The 5777-nt window shown below is 47.7% G+C and overlaps 1 pseudogene; it reads left to right on the top strand.

Moving 5' to 3' along the window:
• Positions 1–650: 650 nt before the first annotated feature.
• LOC105479360 (transmembrane protein 214 pseudogene) lies at positions 651–2974 on the top strand (annotated as a pseudogene).
• Positions 2975–5777: the final 2803 nt, after the last annotated feature.

Here is a 5777-nt window from a genome sequence, read left to right on the forward strand (position 1 = left end):
ACACTGTTGGTGGTAATGTAAATCAGTACAGCCATTGGAAAACCGTATAGAGTTTCTTCAAGAAATGAAAAAATAGAACTACCACAAAATCCAGTAATCCCATCACTGGGAATTCATCCAAAGGAAAGGAAATCAGTATATCACAGGGATGTCTGCTCTTCCATGTTTATTGCAGCGCTATTTGCAATAGTCAAGATAGGGAATCAGCCTGTGTCCATCCACGGATGAACAGATAAAGAAAATGTGAGTTGTACGCACAATGCAATACTATTCATCCATTAAAAAGACAAAATCTTGTTATTTGCAGCAACATAGATGGAACTGGAGGTCACTATGTTAAGTGAAATAAGCCAGGCACAGAAAGACAAATACCACATGTCCCTACTCACAATGTGGGAGCTAAAAAGTTGATCTCATGGAGGTAGAGAGGAAAATGATGGTTACCAGAGCCTGTGGTAGGAGAGATGGATGTGGCGGGAGGGATGAAGCAAGGTTTGTTAATGGGTACAAAAATACAATTTGATGGAAGGGGTAAGTTCTAGTATTCAATAGCACAGTAGAGTGACTCTAGTTAACAATATATTTTATATTTTAAAATAGCTCGAAGGGGGAAGGCTGGGGAAGAGGCCGAGGCGGGAGGGCTCCGAGCCATGGCGGCCAAGACCTCAGGCGTGGGGCGCTGGTAGGTGGTGAAGAAGGGCAGGCGGCCTGGGGCCGGCGCCAGCGGCAGAGGCGGCGGCGGGAACCGCCAGGCGCTCGGGGAAGCAAATGGAGTGTGGAAATACGACCTGACCCCTCCAATCCAGACCACAGGCACCCTTTATGAGCGGGGCTTTGAGAATATCATGAAGCAGCAAAATAAGGAGCAGGTCTCACCCCCTGCTGTGGAGCCTAAGAAACCAGGGAACAAGAAGTAGCCAAAGAAGATGGCAACTCTTCCCAACCAAAACCAGAAGCAGGGCCGCTTCCGCAGCCTGGAGGAAGCACTGAAAGCTCTGGATGTGGCAGCCCTGCAGAAGGAACTGGACAAGAGTCAGAGCATGTTCTCTGGAAACCCATCCATATGGTTGAAGGACCTGGCCAGCTATCTCAACTACAAGCTACAAGCTCCTCTAAGTGAACCCACGCTGAGCCAGCATACTCATGATTATCTCTACAGCCTGGTGAGCCGGGAGCTGCGTGGGATCATCCGAGGGCTGCGTGGGATCATCCGAGGGCTGTTGGCGAAGGCAGCAGGGTCTCTGGAGCTCTTTTTTGACCACTGTCTGTTCACCATGCTGCAAGTGCCGGATAAGACACCAGGGGAGTCACTACATGGTTACCGCATCTGTATACAGGCCATCCTGCAAGACAAGCCCAAGATTGCCACCGCAAACCTAGGCAAGTTCCTGGAACTACTGAGGTCCCACCAGAGCCGACCAGCAAAGTGTCTGACCATCATGTGGGCCCTGGGTCAAGCGGGTTTTGCCAACCTCACCGAGGGACTGAAAGTGCGGCTGGGGATCATGCTGCCTGTGCTGGGCATCAAGTCTCTGTCTCCCTTTGCCATCACATACCTGGATCGGCTGCTCCTGATGCATCCCATCCTTACCAAGGGCTTCGGCATGATTGGCCCCAAGGACTTCTTCCCACTTCTGGACTTTGCCTATATGCCGAACAATTCCCTGACACCCAGCCTGCAGGAGCAGCTATGTCAGCTCTACCCCCGACTAAAGGTGCTGGCATTCAGAGCAAAGCCAGATTCCACCCTGCATACCTACTTCCCTTCTTTCCTGTCCAGAGCCACCCCTAGCTGTCCCCCTGAGACGAAGAAAGAGCTCCTGAGCAGCCTGACCGAGTGCCTGACAGTGGACCCCCTCAGCGCCAGTGTCTGGAGGCAGCTGTACCCTAAGCACCTGTCACAGTCCAGCCTGCTGCTGGAGCACTTGCTCAGCTCCTGGGAGCAGATTCCCAAGAAGGTACAGAAGTCTTTGCAAGAAACCATTCAGTCCCTCAAGCTTACCAACCAGGAGCTGCTGAGGAATGGCAACGGTAACAACCAAGATGTTGTCACCTGTGACATGGCCTGCAAGGGCCTGTTGCAGCAGGCTCAGGGTCCTTGGCTGCCCTGGACGCGGCTCCTCCTGTTGCTGCTGGTCTTCGCTGTAGGCTTCCTGTGCCATGACCTCTGGTCACACAGCTCCTTCCAGGCCTCCCTTACTGGCCGGTTGCTTCGAACATCTGGTTTCTTACCTGCCAGCCAACAAGCATGTGCCAAGCTCTACTCCTACAGACTGCAAGGATACAGCTGACTGGAGAAGACACTGCCTGTCTGGGGCTCCCACCTGCTCACCATGGTGCGGCCCAGCTTGCAGCTGGCCTGGACTCACACCAATGCCACAGTCAGCTTCTTTTCTGCCCACTGTGCTTCTCACCTTGCCTGATTTGGTGACAGCCTCACCAGCCTCTCTCAGAGGCTACAGATCCAGCTCCCTGATTTCCTGAATCAGCTGCTCCGCTATCTGAGAGAGCCGCTCCTGCTTCTCTACCAGAATGTGCTGCTGCCATTGTGGCACCTCTTGCTTGAGGCCCTGGCCAGCACCCACGAGCACTGCCATGAGGCATGCAGAGGTGAGGTGACCTGGACTGCATGAAGACACAGCTCAGTGAGGCTGTCCACTGGACCTGGCTCTGCCTACAGGACATCACAGTGGCTTTCTTAGACTGGGCACTTGCCCTGATATCCCAGCAGTAGGCCCTGCCTCCCTGGCCACTGATTTCTGCGTGGGCAAACCATCCAAGACTGAAGCGAGTAGAAGGTGGCAGTTCTTCATGGGAGTCTTTTTAACTTGGTGCCTGAGTTCTCTCCTAGGCAAGTGGCCAGTTGCCTCCACCTCAGTTCTTCCATCTTTGGTGGGGACAGGGCCCAGCGGCATCTCAGCCTCCTACCCACAATTCCACTGAACACTTTTCTGGCCCTACTGCACATGGCCCCCAGCCTTAGTCCTTGTGCCGCCCTTGCCCTCTGCCTTCTGCTTCCTTCCATCTCATTTCTAAACCCCAAACAGCTCATCTCTAAAAAGGCAGAACGCCCAGCATGTGGCTTCTGTGTTCTTCTGACAAATGATTCCTGCTTCTCCAGACTTTAGCAGCCTCCTGTTCCCATTCTTGGTCACAGCTCTAGCCACAGCAGAAGGAAAGGGGCTTCCAGAAGCCCCGCTGGGAAACAGCAGCCTTACCTCCACCTGAAGCCCAGGTGTGGCTGTCAGTGGATATGGGGGACTGCATGGAAATGCCTCTCACTTCAAAATGCCCAACCTGCCCCAAATGCCTCTGAGCCCCTCCCTGTCTCCTCCTTCATAGTCCTACTTCTTCCAACTTTCCATTCCCCATCATGCTGGGGGACTCTGTCACAAGGCTCAGCTTCTCTCCACTGTCCATCCCTCCTATCATCTGTCTGGAGAGCAGAGCCCAGGTAGTTGTGTGCCTTGGGCCCAGGGAACCCTCCATCAACCTGAGACAGGACTCAGCATATGGTTCTTGGGTACGCCTACCAGGTGGAATAAAGGACACAGATTTGAAAAAAAAAAAAAAATAGCTAGAAGACTTGAAATATTCTTAACACAAAGAAAAGGTAAATGTTTGAGGTGATGGCTATCCTAAAAACCCCGATTGATCATTACATATTGTATGCATGTATCAAAATACTGCATATACCCTATAATATGTACAAATATTATATATTGATAAAAATCATAAAAATAAAAAAAATTTAAATAGAAGCAGGGCTACTACCCAGGTACCACCATGCTTGAGAGGCCATCTGTAGGTACCCTGGCCAGTGACCCCAGCTAAGGCCATCCCCAGTGACACATCAGCCATGTGAGCAGAGCCATGGCAGACCTCCCAGCCTGACCATCTGCCTGCTGAATTCCATGGAGCGACCTTAGTCAAAAGAGGTGGAAAAGAAGACGTGGCCAACCAAAAGGAGCTTGAATTTCTGACCACAGAATTCCTGACCATAAAATTATGAGCTCTAATAAAATGTTTTCAAAGGCAAACAAACAATGACAAAGGCCAATGGAGTAGATCCAAATGAGGGAGAACGAGAGAAATCTACTAGAGAGATCCTGACAGTGCGTGGATGTGGAGGATGGGAGAATTCAAGGGCCAGAAGGAAAAGATGACTTTAGGCAGGAGGAGAAATAGCTCTGCCAGTATAATAGGGAGAAGGAAGATGGAATGTGTTATGTGTAAGTGGATGTGCATGTAGGTTTAGGATCAATACTTCCAATCTAACAGCTTCTACTTTTAATCTAAAGTAGGAGGCAAGTTCAACTGCTGAAAATTGGGAAAGAAGTGTGGAATGAGACTGTATAGAATGGAGATAGTTTTAAATATGCCTTGTGTTTGGTAGAATAGTCAGTGATAAAAAAAAAAGGTAACAAGATAACACAATCATCCATCTGTCTCATTTCAGTCACCATCTCTCTCTCACTCTCTCCCATTTCCTCTTTCCTTTTCTTTCTCTCTCCTTCCCTTTCCCTCTCCCTCTGTGTCTCACCTCTCAGCCAACCTGGAGCACAAATGCCTAACAGCCAGGTGATTCTTGAGTTCTCTCTTAAACATCAAGTATTAATAGATTTTTCATCGCACACACGACATAGTTACACAGAAGACAATTCAGTGGAACATTTATTCTCTATTTTTTCTGCCTTACGACTGCATCTTTACATTCTAAGTTTCTAACTTATTATACAGTCATCAGAAATATGTTCAAATGAATCCTATGTAAACTCACTATTTTGGGCCATTTCTACTCCATAAAGTACCTGAAATGAATGATAACCTACTACACAACAGGTCTCTGCTTATTTCTGCTCCTCGATGGTATCTTCCCATGGCTGTCACAAGTAGTAGGCTTATTGTAGTCAGATTCACTTCAATTCTGATTCCTTTAATTCTAATTTGTGTGAAAGAAATTTGAGAAACTTACTTAAATTCCCCAAGACACTGTTGACTAATCATTAAATGGACATTATGATAACTGTCTTTCACAGGCATTGTATTAACTACTTATATACTTAAAGAGATCATAATTTCTGATTCAAGCTGATTGTCCTGGCATAATTATTAACAATGTCTTCTTTCTGTTCTTTTTTTGTGCTTTTTCTTTTTATAACTTTTATTTTAAGTTCAGGGTACACGTGCAGGTTTGTTACACAGGTAAACTTGTGTTGTCATGGGGGGTTGTTACACAGATTATTTCATCACTCAGGTATTAAGCCTAGTACCCATTAGTTATTCTTCCTGATCCTCTCCCTCCTCCCACCCCTCACCCTCTGACAGGCTCCAGTGTGTGTTATACCCCTCTATGTGTCTTAAAATTACCCAGGTTTAAATAGCAAGTTATATGGTTACCCCTTAGGGTCACCAGTGTGTTTGTAAAAATTTAGAAACTAGTTCTCCAGAGAGATAAAAAACTGATTTGCAGCATTCGTAAATTTCCATGGTGTAAATATTCCCTCTGTGGCCAATGTGTTTCGCTTACAGAATTCCTGAAAATTTAATAATTGGCTTATGTGAGCTAATAAGAGCTGGCTCTAGCACCATTGAAAGTGGCTCTCAAAATTAACTGCACATTGAATGACTTACGTAGCTTTAAATATGTTGGATTCCACCTGTATTGGTCTGCAGTTAGCCCTGGCATCAGGATTTGTAAAAGCTCCCCTGGTGATTCTGCTATGCAGCTAATCTTAAGGACTCTTGCCCTATATACCCAGCCTATGGTAAGTGCT

This window comes from Macaca nemestrina, chromosome 7 (assembly GCF_043159975.1).
Source record: "Macaca nemestrina isolate mMacNem1 chromosome 7, mMacNem.hap1, whole genome shotgun sequence".
NCBI lineage: Eukaryota > Metazoa > Chordata > Mammalia > Primates > Cercopithecidae > Macaca > Macaca nemestrina.